Source organism: Oryctolagus cuniculus, chromosome 7, assembly GCF_051225735.1.
Source record: "Oryctolagus cuniculus isolate XC-2025 breed Fujian yellow rabbit chromosome 7, ASM5122573v1, whole genome shotgun sequence".
Lineage (NCBI taxonomy): Eukaryota > Metazoa > Chordata > Mammalia > Lagomorpha > Leporidae > Oryctolagus > Oryctolagus cuniculus.
Window position 1 is genome coordinate 2471513 of NC_142873.1, and position 16007 is coordinate 2487519.

General features: G+C 41.8%; 1 pseudogene; it reads left to right on the forward strand.

The window, feature by feature from the left end:
• The first annotated feature begins 7614 nt into the window (after positions 1-7614).
• On the forward strand, positions 7615-11551 carry LOC100353787 (CLIP-associating protein 2 pseudogene; annotated as a pseudogene).
• Positions 11552-16007: the final 4456 nt, after the last annotated feature.

A 16007-nucleotide genomic window follows, 5' to 3' on the forward strand; every position in this document is an offset into this window, starting at 1 on the left:
TTGTTTGTCTTTACTAAAATGAAAAGGAAGTTATCATAATACTGCTTGGAATAATTGCACCCCACAGGATAAATTTAACCTAGAAAATCAATGAATCAATCACAAAAATAGTTTTCAATCTTTTTTTCAATAGGAAAATTTTGTCACATATTTGTGTCTCTAACTGTTATAGACAGACATATAGGACAAGATTGATCAGGTTTGTGGGCTGGAAGACCACACCTTCACCATGTCCCCTGTGTGATCTCGTGCCTTTACCTGGCCACAACTGTGTACCCATCTGCCAGACTAGTTAACCACTCCACTTTGGAAGTGGATTAAAGGCCTGAAATATGGTGGACCTGGTCCTTTTGACGTTTTGCCTTTTGCTCTTTTTCTTCTTCCTTACTGCCCTGAATCCCCTTGCTGCCCTGTGCGTCTGGGGTGCATGGCCTTTGGGCCACCTGATTCATGCTTTCCCAGATGCATGCTCCTCCATGTGGCTGGCTTCTGGTGCTCAGTATGAATCCAGATTTCCCTTTCTCTTTTAGATAGGGTCCTCACTATCCTATGCATTCCTCTCACTAAATAAAAAGCTTAAAACTTAACATACTGCCTGTTTTGTGTGTGTGTGTGTGTGTGTGTGTGTGCTAGTATTCAGAATTCTTCTCTGAATTCATGGCAAGAACCCACACAGCAGAAAGAAGGGACCATCAAAGAAATAGGCACCTTTCTTTGAAGGGAAGAGAGAACTTCCACTTTGATTATGGCCCTGTCTAAATGATGGAGCTTGTGGACTCGAAAGGCTTCCACAGCCTTTGCAACTTATGACAAGAGCCTTGGGTGATCACTGACGTCATAAGTAAGAGTGTCAATTGTTAAATCAACAATAGGAGTCACTGTGTACTTGCTCCCTTTATAGGACCTCTGTCCTTAATGTGTTGTACTATGAGAATTAATAGTAAAAATAGTCTTCAAAGAGTACTTTATACTTTGTGTGCCTGTGTGAGTGCAAACTGTTGAAATCTTTCCTTAGTATAGAGTTGATCTTCTATATATAAATATAATTAAAAATGAATCTTAAGAATGGGATGGGAGAGGGAGTAGGAGGTGGGATGGGAATGGGGACATGTGGGGGGGTAGAATCACTGTATTTCAAAAGCTATACCTATGTAATTTATGTTTATTAAATAAAAGCTTTCTATAAAAAGAACAAAGAACCCATTTGGCTTATTAATCTTGAATTAGTAATAAGTAAACCAATGACATAATGATTTTTCTTCATCTTCTGAACTTTTCCAATTTCTGCACTTCCTTTGATGACCAGAGCTAACCAATGCACAGCCTCTAATGAAAATCTGACTGATAATGACTTCACAGAAGGGATGTCACCCTATCTGGGACTCACTTCTCCAATTCACCTTTTAAGCTTTCTCTGAATACTATTATGGCCTCACTATCTGCAAACTCGAAAGAAGACTGAAAAATGAGGTGAATTAAAACTGCCACTGTCGGCTGGCGCCCCGGCTCACTAGGCTAATCCTCCGCCTTGTGGTGCCGGCACACCGGGTTCTAGTCCTGGTCAGGGCGCTGGATTCTACCCCAGTTGCCCCTCTTCCAGGCCAGCTCTCTGCTGTGGCCAGGGAGCGCAGTGGAGGATGGCCCAAGTCCTTGGGCCCTGTACCCCTTGGGAGACCAGGAAAAGTACCTGGCTCCTGCCATCGGATCAGCACAGTGCGCCGTCCGCGGTGGCCATTGGAGGGTGAACCAACGGCAAAGGAAGACCTTTCTCTCTGTCTCTCTCTCTCACTGTCCACTCTGCCTGTCAAAAAAATAAAAATAAAAATAAATAAAAAAATAAAATATAGAAAAAAAAAACTGCCACTGTCAGGTCTCTAACTATCCATCTCTTTCCTGAGATGATCTAATGAGAGTCAAACAGATTTCTGACCTCAAAGTCATGTTCTCACCTTAGTTCAGAGCATTGTGGAGGCTTACTGAGGTCAAGATGCATTTCATTTTCCCTGGTCCTAAATCTACTCAAACCCATCACTGTTACAGCAAATTAAGTGGATCTGACAGAATTTCCTCTTCCTTAGGAATACGTGTAAGTTATTACTCAGTACTGCAGACTATTTGCTCATTGATTATCTGACAATCAGGCAAAAATCTTCTATGTAAGGCTGGCATTGTAGTACAGCAGGTAAGGCCACTGTCTGCAATGCTAGCATCCCATATGGTAGTGCCACTTTGAATCCTGTCCTGCTTTCAACATAGCTCAGTGTGAATGCATGTGGGAAAGCATCACAATTTGGCCCAAGTACTAGGAACCCTGACCCAAGTGGGAAACCCAAATTGAGTTCCTGCCTCATGGGTTTGGCCTGGTTCACTGGTTAACTCCCCCACATGGCTGCAATGGCCAGGGCTGGGCCAGGCCAAATCCAGGAGCCAGGATTGTCTTCATACTTGATGGCAGAGGTCCAAATATTTGGGCTATCTTCAGCCGCCTTCACAGGTACATTTGCAGGGAACTGGATAGGAAGTGGAACAGTCAGTTCTCAAACTGGCACCCATATGGGATGCCAGTTTCACAGACAGTGGCTGAAACTTCTATGCCACAACACTAGCCTCTGAAGATAATCTTGAATCAGGCATAAATCATGACTGGAATTGTGGTATAGTGGGTGAAGCCACCACCTGAAGTGCTGGCATTCCATATGGGCACTGGTTCAATTCCTGGATGCTCCACTTTTGATCCAATTCTCTGCTATGGCCTGAGAAGGCAATAGAAGATGGCCTGAATGCTTGGTCCCCTGCACCCACATGGATCTAGAAGAAGCTCCTGGCTCCTGGAGCTTCTTCAGATTGGCCCTGCTCCAGCCATTGAGGTCATTCAGTAAATGAACCAGTAGATGGAAAATCTTCTCTCCCCACCCTGTCTCTGCCTCTATGTAACTTTTCCTTTCAAATAAATAAATAAATAGGGAAAAAAATCAGGTGCACCCTGGTAAACTGCATGAGCTAACTTGGCCCAGGTCTGGAAGGCCTTGGTGCCTAAATCTAGAAAGGAAATTGGTGATACAGGTCTTTAAAATATGGACTACATTATGTCATAAGCATTTAAATAAATAAGTAAATAAATATTCTTGAGAGAAAGATGTAAAATGGCCATGGTGGACCAAGATGAGGCACAGATAAGACTTTATCTTCAGGAACATGGATGGGAAAAGAGAACAAAGCTCCATAATTATCTGAATTTATAATCCACTTCAAGCCTACGTGTTTGAAAAAGTAGAGATGACTCCATAGCACAGGAAGGAGGAAGAAGCAGAAAAAATATGGCGTGGGCAACTCCCAAATGGTATTCCCTTTCACCCATAGTTTCCTCCTTCGGGACTTCTCCTTATACATATCGTGTCTTCTGAGGCTTCAGGAGCCCTGATTCCAGTGCCAAAATGGCAAACCATTTCTTCAATGGAGAATAGGAAAGAGAAGAAGGGAAAAGTGAAGTGGCTGTGGTGTCTGCTAAAGGTAAAATATGCCACTTTTACTTTTTTGTGTGTCCACTGATGTGGAACTGATCCTTTTATGTCACCTGAACTCTCTCTGGTATATATTTTCTGTTAACTATTTTGTTTTCATTTAAAAACATTTAGACAGAGGGAGAGAGAGAGTGCATCTTCCATCCACTGGTTCACTTCCTAGATGGCTGCAATGGCCAGAGCTTGGCTGGACTGAAGCCAGGAGCCTCTTCTTGGTCTCTTACAGGGTTTCAGAAGCCCAGGTGCTTGGGCTATCCCAGAAACATCAGCAGAGAGCTGGACAGGAAGTAGAGCAGAAAGATCATAAACTGGCTCCCATATGGGATATTGATTCCACATGCAGTGGCTTTACCTGCTACACAACAGAGCTATCTGACAATATTCTACATTTCCAAAGAAAGAACCTAGAAAAATCAACCACAAGAAATGAGCCCAGTGTCTGACATTGAGCCTCTAGGTTGAGACACAGCCCGCAGTGCCAGCATTTCATATGGGTACTAGTTCATATCCTGATTACTCTACTTCTAATCTAGCTCCCTGATAACGTACTTAGGAAGGCAGTGGAGAATTGTCCAAATTTTTGAGGTCCTACCATCCATGTGGGAGACCTGGATGGAGTGACTGGATCCTCACTTTTACATGGCCCAATCCCAGCTATTATGGCTTTTTGGGGAGTTAACCAGTGGATGAAAGATCTCTCTCTCTCACTCTCTCTCCTTTCCTCTCTCTCCCTCCCTTCCTCCTGCTCTCTTTATAACTGTCTTTTCAACAAATAAATACAAATAAAAAAGAAAGCTTTAAAAATATGAACCCCTTTTTCTTTGAAAGGGTCCTATTCCTCCTGTCTCCCAAGTGCCCAATGTTGAGGTTTTCTTCTTCCCCTCCTGCTTACTATAGAAGCAGCTCCCACAGCAATAAGTTTATGCAGCCCAATGGTGTAGGCCTGCAAGACAGTCATAGTCCTATAAGCCAGGAACAACCAAAGCATCCACAATATAATAACTGCTGCAGCTGCCCTCAAAGTACACACCAAGCACTTCAGGATCATAATGCACATGCCTCCCTGCTGCCACTGCATGCTTCTAGAACAACTGAATGAGGTACAAAAAAAGCCTTTGAGCACAGTTAGTTAAAAAAGAAAATAAGCAAGCCAAGAAATTTTCTTTTCCAACAATCAAAATGTACTTATATAGGCTATCTAATGTTGCTCTCAAGAAATTATCCCAACTCTGGCTTCAAAAATCATTAGATCATTCATTATTGTTCACAGATCCTGTGAGTTGAGAATGTGAAAAATGATTGAGTAGCTGTGTGGTGCAGGGTCTTTGCTGGAGCTGAAGTCAGACATCCACTGAGCTGCAGTCATCTGAGTGCTTGACTGAGGCTGATGGACTCACTTAAAGCTCGTTCACATGATTGACAAGCCATCACTGAATTTTGGCTATATCCTGATTTCTACATACCTGTGCCTGTACACAGGGTTTCCTGGGTGTCCTTGCAGCATGAGAATTTCCCTCAGAGGAATTGATCCAAGGCAGATTGGAATGGTCTTTGCAACAGCCTCAAAAGTCACATGTCATCTCTTCCATGACATACTACTATTTCTACAGGGCTGTCTCAGACTCAGTGAGTGTGCAAAGGGTGTGAATACTGGTAAGGATCATTGGGGATCATCTTAGAGATTGGCTGCAACAGCACTTAAAAGAACAAGAAACATATCAGAAAGTAGATGGAGGGAAAGAGAGAAAGGATGGAAGAGAAGGATATGTTTCAATTCATAAGAGCTGAAAGCAGAGAGAAAAAATGCACCCAGTTATTCTTTGAGACCTCTCAGGCCCACTGTGATGTCTGTTCACCCTAGAATGCCTGAAGCAGGTCCAACTTCTAAAGTAGACTCCAGAGAAGTCAGAAAAATCCAGGATGCTATGATAAAGCTCCTCTGGGTCTCAGGAATCACAACCACCCCCAGCCCCCTTTCCTACCTCAGCTTTATAGAAGCTATGATGTGACAGCTACCTGAGGATGAATTTGTGGCTTGACACACATGGTCTCAAAATCTAAAAAGTGGTGATGCCTCTGAGGAGGGAATGATGCTATTGTTATCATGGATGCATCAATGCAATGGCCATCAACATTATAGTGAATATGGAGCACAAATCTTGAACAGAACAGGGAGAAAATAAATGGGAACTTATCCTTTTCCTTGCTCTTGAAAGTAAATACAAGGAAAGGGAGTTGTTATATTCTGAAAAGATGGTGGAATTTAAAACAGAGATGCATATAAAACTTCGGGGAGGAAAGTAAAGATGAGAAAGCCTGGCTACTCCTCCAGTACTGTGTCCACTGTGGCCCTGCCCTAACTAGTCTTTAGTAATGCCCTTGCAACTCTTCCATCTCCCATGTATCTGCCTCCCTCTTCTAAGTCACAGTACTTATTACAGGAAACTCAAAACCTTCATTCCAGTACCTGATGTATTATTACAGCTCTGAGTCTCCCAAACCATTTTCAAAACAGCAAGCAACACTGGCTTTCCGTTGTAGATGGAGTGCTGAAGCTCAAAAGAGAGAAGGTTGGAAAGTCTGTGAACACTGAGTGGCCATTGTTCACATTAAAGCTCAGGGGAACAGACCAAGGCTCTCTGCTCAGCCTCATTACTGATCACTCGTCCCTGGCTTTCCTGTCTCAGTTTGGACATCTCTGCACAGCCTCTTCCCTTCTCTCAGTGTGAAAACAATGTCCACCACAGGGGAGTTTGCTCAGGACATTCTGGCAATTTCCCATCCCCCTACACTAGGAGCTGGCATGCTGGGGGATTGAAAAAGGCCCGGAGAGCACAGGTGACTACAGCCTTAGGCTTTTTCATTTGCTGCATTCAGTCAGACTCACTCTCCCCAGAGGCCCTGAATAACTACAGGACTGTTTAAATATAGAAAAAAAGAAAACACAAATTCAGTAGTAATGGGAGCATTGCTGAAATTCTCAAAAATTTTTCTAAATGTGTGAAAAAATTATTTTCTCTTGACACTTTTTCTTTGAAATTTGCAAGATGCCTGACCTTCAGAAGCCTAATTAAATACAAAAATCAGGGTCCAGTGCTGTGACACAGTGGGTTAAAGCCCAGGCCTGTAGTGCCAGCATCCCATGTGGGCACTGGTTCTAGTCTCAGATGCTCCTCTTCCAATCCAGCTCTCTGCTATGGCCTGGGATAGCAGTAGAAGATGGTTCAAGGACCCCTGCAACTGCCTGGGAGACATGGAAGAAGCTTGTGGCTCCTGGCTTCAAATTGGAGCATCTCCGGCCATTGTGGCCATGTGGGGAGTAAACCAGAGGATGGAAGATCTCTCTGTCTCTACCTCTCTCTGTTACTCTGTCTTTATATCTATCTATATCAAGGCTTGGGCTGGAGCCATGGCACAGTAGGTTAATCCTCCACCTGCAGCATCAGCATTTCATATAGGCATTGGTTCTAGTCTTGGCTGCCCCTCTTCCCTTCCAGCTATCTGTTATTGTGTGGGAAAGCAGAAGATGACCCAAGTACTTGGGCTCCTGTGACCACATGGGAGACCAGGAAGAAGTACCTGGCTCCTGGGTTCAGATCAGCACAGCTCCAGCCATTGTGGCCATTTGGGGAGTGAACCAATGGAAGAAAGACCCTTCCCACTGTCTCTCCCTCTCACTGTCTATAATTCTACCTCTCAAATAAATAAATAAATAAATAAAATCTTTAAAAATCTTTTAAAAAATCAAGGCTTAAAATTTACTTATAAATAACTCGAGTTTCAAAAAATAGAAACAATAAAAGCAGCAATTTTGTGCCTTTCCCCCTTTTAAACCAAACACCTACAGTTCTCACTATCTCAATCATCAAACAATAAATTTCACTTCCTAGCACAGAAATGGCAATGGAAGCAGGCTGGAGCCCAGGGGGTGCCAATTTTGACTAGTTTGGGGGCCACTGGGCACCTGGCACTGCTCTCACTGCCAGCCTAGCCCTGGGAGCCACACCTCTGGTGGGCAAGGCATTTCCTGTGGGTTACTGGCACCGACCTGCACTGGAGGCTGGGTGAAAGTTGGCCCTCACTAGCTGCAGCCATGGAACCCTGCAGCATGGAGTACTTCAGTGCCCAGGTGTTGCAGTAGGTCAGCGGCAGCAGGTTGCAGGTCATCCAGGAGCTCCTTCTGATCTCAGTACCCTCAGTGCCATCTCAGACCTGGAAGAGGACCAGAGCCACCAAGCCAAAATCATCAATGTGCTCACCGGCTGGATGAGGTCAAGCAACTATCAGGTATCATTAATGGGATTGGCAATTTTAAGTGCCTTTTTCATAAATTTTCAACACAATTTAAATCTTACGTAGCAATGATTATTGAAACCTTAATAGAATGGAAAATGCCAAAAATAAAGTTTGAGATGAAGCTCAGTGATATTGAAGTTAAATGAAATAGCACCACCTATGTATGTATAATTGACTGTTGGCTTCAAGAATTTTTAATCATGAAAAAGCATGTGTCTGTGTCTTATTGAAACATTAAACACTTTTGGGACTTAGCCATTAGTCCTCAGCAAGTTGGTACCACATTTGTGTGTCCTATTTGGGGATTCTAATAGTCAAGTGAGAGAAGCTGCAATATTGGCTATAGTGGAGATATATAGACATGTGGGAGAGAAAGTGTGAGTAGATCTTTAACAAGAGGAATTCCTTCTGCTAGATTAAAAATGATTGTTGCCAAAATTAATGAAGTGCAAAATTCAGATGGTATGATTTTGAATGTCTGCAAAGATAAAAGCTTTGGTGATGAAAAACTCTTGAATGGAAATAGGCCATCATCAGCTGCTTCAGCCTTCAAGGTTCCTGAACCTAAAATGTCCAGAAATCCTGTCAACAGTGCAAGGAAACCTGGTTCAGCAGGTGGCCCTAAGGTTGGAGATGCTTCAAAAGGAGGTTCTGGAGCAGTTGACAAGGAAGATTTTATAAAAGCTTTTACAGATGTCCCTTCTACTCAGATCTGTTCTAGTCAAGAACTTGAAGAAACTTTAAATAAAATCAGTGAAATTTTTTCAGATGACAAACATGACTGGGATCAGCATGCCGGTCACTGCTGGTTGCTGGAGCTGCACAATATGATTGCTTTTTCTAACATTTACACTTGTTGGATGGGTCACTTAAACTTTCAGCTAGGGATTTGAGATCTCAAGTGGTTCAGGAAGCTTGCATTACCATAGCTGGAACAGTCATGGCAACTTCTGGATGTGCAGCAATCATGTTCATCATTCAGAATACTCATGTGCCCAGACTTATACCTTTAATAACAAGCAATTGCACATCAAAATCAGTCTGTGAGGAGGCATTCATTTGAATTTTTAGATTTGCTGTTGCAAGAGTGGCAGACTCATTCTTTATAAAGATATGCAGCTGACTTGGTCAAAACTATTAAGAAGGCGATTCATAATGCTGATGCTGATGCTAAGGCAAGAGTAGAAACAAGAAACACATATATGGGTCTTAGAACCTATTTCCTGGTGAAGCTGAGACACCGTATAATTCCCTTGAACCATCTTATCAAAAGTCTTCAAGCCTACTTAAAGAGTTCCAGCAGTGTAGCATGTCTTCCACAATCAGACAGGTCCTCATCTAGCTCACAAGAAAGCCTCAATTGCCTTTTTTCTTCCAAATGGTCTACAGCAAATCTGTCAGCTGTGGCTGGAAGAGTATCAGCAGGTAGCCGCAAAGTCAGTTCCCTTCCAGGAAGTCTGCAGTGTTCACAAAGTGACATTGATGTGAATGCTGCTGCTGGTGCCAAGGCACATCATACTTCTGGACAGTCTGTGCAAAGTGGGCAGTTGGGTGCAGGTGCCCTAAATCCAGGTTCCTATGCTTCCCTAGGCCAGGTGATAGCAGAGCTTTCGGCACCACATACTGGCATGGAAAATGCCAAGATGGGTTCTAGAGGACAAATCTGAATGAAAATGTTCTCCCAGTCACAACCTGGTAGCCAGTCAGGATATCATGAGCTCTGGTGTTCCAAGAGTCCTGGTCAATTTGCCCCCAGTGCAGAAAAGAAGCAAGATACCAAGCATCCAGGGATGTAGCGTAGAGGCTAGTCCATCAAGGCTCTCAGTTGCCCACAGTTGTCATATTCCTCGACCAAGTATGAGTCAGGTATGCAGCCAGGAAGCAAGTCAGGAAAGGAGCCGGAATGCAAGTCTTGTTGGCTGTTTTCAGCCCTTGCATCTAGGGTATGAGATCAGCCAATCAAGCTGACAGTCATCTTCTGTCAGTGCATTGCATGTCCTGAACACGGGTTCCAATGTGGAAGAGGCAGTAACAGATGTCCTGAAAAACCAGCTCAAAGATATGAATCATATGGAATGTATTCAGGAGATGATGCCGATAGCAATGTGTCTAGTGCTTGTTTAGAAGGCTCATATAGTTCTTGAAATGGTAGTATTCCTACATTTCTGAGGCAGATGGAAGATGCTGCAAAAGTCCTTAATAGATGTGCTAGTTCAAATTGGTCAGAAAGGAAGGAAGGACTTCTGGGCCTGCAGAACTTACTAAAAAAATCAGAGAACCTTAAGTCAAGTTGAACTGAAAAGATTACATGATGTATTCACAAGAATATTTGCTGAGCCTCATGGCAGGGTGTTCAACATGTTTTTGGAGAGTTTAGTGGATTTGATACAGGTCCACAAGGATTATCCTCAAGATTTGTCATTTGTGCTGCTGACACAGCTACTTATAAAATGGGTACTGACTTGCTTGGATCTGTTCCGGCAAAAGTTCAGAAAACCCCTGATATCACCAGAGAATCTTTTCCAATTGATCTCCAGTTTAATATTCTAGTGAGATTTACAGTTGATCATACCCAAGCACCAAGCTTGAAGGTGAAGGTTGCTATCCTTAATTACATAGAAACTAGCCAACCAGATGGATCCAGGAGATTTTATAAATTTCAGTGATGATGATGCCAACCAGTTTCCTGATGATCTTATCCTAGACCATTCTGACCTAGTTGCAGAATTATTGAAGGAGCTGCCTAATCACAAGGAACGTGTGGAAGAAAAGTCACCCTCTATGAACTCATGAAACTGGCATAGGAAAAATCTTTCAGTGTTTGGGATGAACACTTCAAAACAATATTGCTTTCATTGCTTGAAACCCTTGGGGATAAAGAGCCAACAATCAGGACTTTGGAATTAAAGGTTTTGAAAGAAATCCTAAGGCATCAACCAGCAAGACTTAAAAACTATGCAGAGGGGCTGGCACCATGGCTCACTTGGTTAATCCTCTGCCTGCAGTGCCAGCATCCCATATGGGCACCGGGTTCTAGTCCTGATTGCTTCCTCTTCCAGTCCAGCTCTCTGCTGTGGCCTGGGAAGGCAGTGGAGGATGGCCCAAGTGTTTGAGCCCCTGCACCCACATGGGAGACCAGGAAGAAGCACCTGGCTCCTGGTTTCAGATCAGCACAGCACCGGCCATGATAGCCATTTGGGGAGTGAACCAACAGAATGAAGACCATTCTCTCTCTCTTTCTCACTGTTTATAACTCTACCCATCAAATAAATAAATAAGCTATGCAGAATGGAAACAATGAAAGCACATAAAGATCCTCATAAGGAGGTGATGAGATCTACTGAGGATGCTGCATCAGCATTAGCTACTTCCATTACTCCAGAGCAATGTATCAAAGTGCCTGGTCCTATCATCCAAACTACAGATTACCCAATTAACCTGGATGCAATCAAAATGCAAACAAAAGTGATAGTGAGAAAGTCCAAGGAACCCCTTAACCTACTTTTGCCAGAAAGTATGCTAGGCCTAATACAGGGTTATGATAACTCAGAGAGCAGTGTTCAGGAAGCTGGTGTCTTCTGTCTGGTGGCTGTTCATGCAGTGATTGGGGATGAACTAAAACCACATCTCAGTCAATGTACCAGCAATAAAATGTTTGTCATCTTTACATCAAAAATGCACAGACAGGTTCTGGAGGAATTGATCCCACTACTGATGTTCCTGGACAAAGTTAATGAAGGTTATCAAACTGAACCAGGTCTCTACCAAAAAAGGAAACACTACCCTCATTAATGAAAAGGAATCTCAAAAATATTTTCTGGAGTTTAACCATTGTTTCCTAGTTTTATATTTTTGTTTTGTTTCATTTTCTACTTTCTGTAACAGGACTGCCCTCAGTCTGCATGTAACTTTTATGATAGTTATTGAAGATTCATGAAGAAGCAGTATAATTTTTTAAGATTTGTTTTATTTATTTGGAAGACAGAGTTATAGAGAGAGGCAGAGACAGAGAGAGAGGTCTTCCATCTGCTGGTTCACTCCCCAGAGCTGCACCAATCTGAAGCCAGGAGCCAGGAGCTTCCTCCACGTCTCCCACATGAATGCATGGGCCCAAGCACTTGGGCCATCTTCTGCTTCTTCAGGCCACAGGAGGATTAACCTACTGCACCCACAGCACCAGCCCCACAAAGCAGTATAAACATCAATCAGTACAAAGTAACTTTTAACCTAATTCATCATTTCACATATTTGTACTTCTTTGTCTTCCCATTAACCTTTGCCGGTTTTATGATTATATAATTTTTTAAATGCTGGTTAAACAGGAATGCTTAAAACTTTAAAAGGTAACACTCTTAAACATTTTGCCTTTATTCCACTGCAGAATAATATTTTTATTCCTACTTTGAGTTTTGTTCTGTATCATGTCCTATGCTAGAAATACTTAAATGACATGAAACAATGCAGGACTAAGTTGAACTTCAGCTGGCCTCTGTCATTGTGATGGTGATACATGTCATTAGTTGCCACTTCTTCAGGGTGATCTATAGTTTGAAAACTAAGAACCCAAAGAGAAAGATTACAGAATCATCTAGTTCTGTAAAACTGATATTGTTTGTTGGTTATTGATCTTGCCTTTTTTGTTTAAAACAATGTCCTTTCTCTGATCCCTTAAGAAAGCTGCACCAAATCATTTCCCTGTTGTTTGCTTGATACTTATGAAAATAGAAGGTTTTATTGCAGGGGTTTTGGCTTGTATCTTTGCTATGAATGATGCCTTTTTATATTTATTAATATAAAATTCACTTATGAATAAACTTGATAATGGAAACAGACAAAAATAAATCAAATGCATATGTGTCCTTGACCATGTTCTGTTTCTTATGTAATAGACTAATTATTGAGACATGGGAGTTGACCAGCACCTTTTTGTTCAGTTATGGAACCTGGTTTCCTGCTATCATGAAATTGTCTTACTTGAAAATGTTGATCCTAGCCGGCGCCGTGGCTCAATAGGCTAATCCTCCACCTTGCGGCGCCGGCACACCGGGTTCTAGTCCCGGTTGGGGCGCCGGATTCTGTCCCGGTTGCCCCTCTTCCAGGCCAGCTCTCTGCTGTGGCCAGGGAGTGCAGTGGAGGATGGCCCAGGTGCTTGGGCCCTGCACCCCATGGGAGACCAGGAAAAGCACCTGGCTCCTGGCTCCTGCCAGGATCAGCGCGGTGCGCCGGCTGCAGCGGCGGCCATTGGAGGGTGAACCAGCGGCAAAGGAAGACCTTTCTCTCTGTCTCTCTCTCTCACTGTCCACTCTGCCTGTCAAAAAAAAAAAAAAAAAAAAAAAAAAAAAGAAAATGTTGATCCTGATGAGAGAGAAGATGGTGCCAAAACTGTCTTCAGATGATGTGCTCAAATTTTCTACCTCTTCAGGGCTGATATTTCTAACTGGACTGTTGCCTGTAGTGTCTTTTGGAAAGCTCCTTCAAGGGTGATTTTCTGTTAATTTTTTAACAAATTTTTAAATCATGTTCTGCTACACCTCTTCTTTTCATGTGCAGCAAAACTTCAAAAATTACCAGTTTTAGTGAAAGGACAAATTAGATAATTTGGAACCAGAATGATAATGGTTTTTCATCTTGACCTTTATTATTTTTTTAAATCCTAACATAAAGTGAATTTGACTGGCAAGGCAAGTAGCTATTAGGGAAGCAACTTGATATTTTTAAAGAATTATCTGTACTTTGTTTAATTGAAAAAATGTAGAAATATATGTAAAAAATTTAAGACAAGCATGCTGAATGGATGACATCCTAGGCTTTTCCCTCCCTTTGTTTCTCTTTTAGTAGCAGGAAAATAGTTTCTCTATGCCCTCTCCCCATTACCTGTAACAGTTTTATTTTCTAATGTTAATTACATTGTATATTTATAGTTCTAAGCTTACTGTTGGGAATAAAACTGTACATAACATTACTTGAAAAATTAATAATGTGTCCCAGCTGTTTTTCTGTCTTACTGTGTAATATTTTTTGAAGAAGGTCTTAAAGCAGTGGTGCTCCCATGAATTTTGTAAGTGCATCTGGGGAGAAAAGATTCACCAGGAGCACAACTGCGATCCAGTGTATAGAGATGGCTGTATACATATGTACATGTTACACCTTATCTTTAAGAAGAAAAGGCATTTTAAACATTGAAACATTATAAACATGTAAACTCAAAATTGCTTTATGCACCATGATCTCTGGTGTATTTTACATTCATTTTAAATCAAAATATTGGTTTAATGTTAACCTCTGCTTTAGAATTCTTCTTTAAGTACTGTTGATAGTTCAGTAGAGTGACTCAAGCTGGATGATAATTCTGCCACTGGATCAATTGAATAGCAGACTCTCAAGAAGTGGGTGAACTATGTAATAGAAAAGTATGGTTTAAAGTGTCTAAATGAAAGCTAATTTATATAAGCATTAAAAATAATGTTTATAGTTCTCTATTTTCAGTTGATAAGGCTATGATAAAGTTATTGCTTATTCAGTTTACCATGTACAGTATACCCTTACCTTGTTCATTCTAGAAACATACTTCGATGTCAGCTATCAAAGAATTATCGCAAAAAACTGCTGTTTAAATTTTTCCTTCTTTTTCTCAGCCACCCTAATTCAATGTCATTCATTTACTGCACTGCTCAAACTAATGAAAAGCATGTCATTCCAGGCTGCTTTGTGTTTCACTATGGAATCTCCAGGAGAGGAAAAAGGCCAACATTCCTTTGAAAGGCAGAATGCAAAAGAACTATACATCACCACTCCTGAAAGTGGGCTGATACGGGAGACACCAGGATTCTTAGATTTCTCATCCAAGGTGGGGGAAAAGTCCCTTGGGCCTCAGATTCTTCTCTAGCTCCATCAAGTTAAGTCACGTATAATGACTTTTGAAAGTCTTAACCTCCTCCACTCTGCAGAGACTATACAGAGTATGTACAGTCAGCTAGACTCTGACACATCCAACTAAAATTAAACATCATCATTAAGGAATCCTTCCTTCCAGGTTTGAATGTTGATTTTTCCACTTCTTACCAATAGCATCTTGGGCAATCTCTGTTCTTCTTCACATGTAAAATTATGATAATAATAATACCTACCATTTAAGCAAGAATGAAATAGGGCAACACGTTTAAAATGCTAAGAACCATATCTGGCAAGCAATTACTCAGTACTAGCTTGCCTTTATTACTACTATTGTCCCATCAGGCTAAGTCCAATGGGCCACACTTGAGTTTCCATACTCTGAGCCTATAAATGCAATCAACACATGATGCAGTCTCAGACATAATAATGTCCTCTGTATCCCCAGAGTGCTCTAGACCTCACATAGTGCAAACTATACCCAAAAGGATTGTAAAAAGTTCACAGGAGAAATGGAGTTAAAAGGTAAGTTAATGTTGGTATAATTTTTAAAAATCAGTATCTAGTTTTTCCCTTATACACATTTTTTAATGGAATTCTTGCAGACTCCTCATGCACCCTAGTCTCTATTATGGACAATATGTTGATGGCCAGAGTCCTCTTTCTTGCACATCACCCTTTCTCATCTGATTTCATTCACATAAAAAAGCTGTAGGAAATCATGGGGTAGCCATTAGGAGGTCAGGCCTCCCAACAGTCCCTGGGTTCCACACACCCTTTTCTTAACACAACTACCAAGTAAAGGAAAAAAGCATAGCTCTTTGTCTTCTCTTCCTGAAAACTTCACTTTCAAAACATTAAGTGAAGTCCTTTTTAGAAATTTCAAGTTGAATAAAGAACACAGCCAAGGTCTATGACCTAGATAGCTGATTATTTTCAGCATCTTTGGGTAGGAATTGTTAATGATATTTTAATCTGAAGAGCTTAAATCACCAAAGTGTTAAAAGCTTTAGTGAAGCATCACAGAATTCATAAAAGAAATCTCATCAATCTCTTCTCAGCAACTCCCTTCCTGACACCCACCTCCCAATAAAAGTAGCCAAGAGGGTTTCTTAGATCACAGAAACACATTAGTAGAGTTACACTCCAAGTCCTTGTTTATAAATTGGCTTTTTTTTTTGACAGGCAGAGTGGACAGTGAGAGAGACAGAGAGAAAGGTCTTCCTTTACCGTTGGTTCACCCTCCAATGGCCGCCGCGGCAGGTGCACCATGCTGATCCGAAGCCGGGAGCCAGGCAC